The sequence below is a fragment of the Nannospalax galili genome, unplaced genomic scaffold (genome assembly GCF_000622305.1).
Source record: "Nannospalax galili isolate Female #2095 unplaced genomic scaffold, S.galili_v1.0 scaffold1685, whole genome shotgun sequence".
Taxonomy (NCBI): domain Eukaryota; kingdom Metazoa; phylum Chordata; class Mammalia; order Rodentia; family Spalacidae; genus Nannospalax; species Nannospalax galili.
The window spans coordinates 346778-348080 of record NW_008352830.1 but is presented as its reverse complement, the minus strand read 5'-3'; the positions used below and the strand labels follow the sequence as shown (position 1 = coordinate 348080).

Here is a 1303-nt window from a genome sequence, read left to right as displayed (position 1 = left end):
GAGTATGTTGCTAACAGGCCCAAGGACATTTTGACTTTGAGCCAAGAAACTGGCTACTTTTCTTTGGGGTTTTTTTTACCCTAACTGCCTAGCCAATTCCTACCTCCTATTCTTATCACCCCATCCTCTGAAGAGGTGACCCAAATTGCCAATAGGGAATAGGGATGCCGACCGCTCTGGCTTCTTCCATGCTGAACAGGGACACAGGGTGAGGCAATTGGAGTACCCCTTCAGTGGGTCTATCTAAAAGACTCCCAATCGCATAACTTTTGTCTCTAAGGGGAAAAGAGAGTCCTTGAATCATGAATGGGAGATGTGAAGAAGTAAAGGCAAGAGTAAATAGCATTACAAGTTCCAGAGAGAACTAGAAAAAAGTCAGAACAGGGCAATTTTCAAATGTTCATATGAGAGTCCATTGGAATTTCTTGACAAGGGCTTCCAAAAGCATCCCTCTACTGGGGTGCTCCTCATTTTTCTTTTGTCTTCCAAGGCTGGACTAGTTGGCTAGGAAGAGTGGCTGGATACTCAGGTGAGGGTCCAGTGACCCTGCTGGGCACTCCTTTAATGAATGAGCACAACTGTCAACAAGCCCAATTGTGAGTGTGTTTAGTGATCAGGCTCAGCCGAAGTCGTGATGATGGCAGTTGTTTCATGCAGAAGGGACTGCTGTATATCATCATCTTATTAAAAGGACCTGAAATTTTAAAGGATTTGGTGCTAGGAGCCACATAGGAGGGAGAACATACATTGTTTATTTTTCTGAGTCTGTGTTACTTCACTTAGTATCACAGCTTCTAGATCCATTTACCTGCAAATTTCATTATTTCATCTTTCTTTACTGCTGAATAGAACTCCATTGTATAAATATACAAAATTTTGTGAACCACTCATCAGTTGGGGGACACTTAGGTTTCTTCCATCTCTTAGCTATTATGAAAAGAGCAGCAACAAACATGGTTGTACAAGTGTCTCTACAAAAGGAGGAGTCCTTTGGGTATAAGCCAAGGAGTGGTATAACCAGGTCATATGGTATTTTCATTTTTAGTTTTTTAAGAGTTCTCCACACTGTTTTCCATAGAAGCTCCATGAGTTTGCAATCCCACCAGCAGTGAATGAGCATTCCCCTTTCTCCACATCCTCGCCAGCATTTGGTACCATTTGTTCTCTTGATCTTAGCCAGTCTGACTGGGGTAAAATGAAATCTTAAGGTGGATTAATTTGTATTCCCCTAATTACTAATGATGTTAAACACATTTTAAGATGTTTCTTAGCCATCTTTATTTCTTCTTTTGAGAACTCTTTG

The 1303-nt window shown here is 41.2% G+C and overlaps 1 protein-coding gene across 5 annotated transcripts in view; it reads left to right on the top strand.

The window, feature by feature from the left end:
- Pde4a (phosphodiesterase 4A) overlaps positions 1-1303 on the top strand; it is a 56744-nt gene that overhangs the window by 43470 nt on the left and 11971 nt on the right. The window lies entirely within an intron of this gene.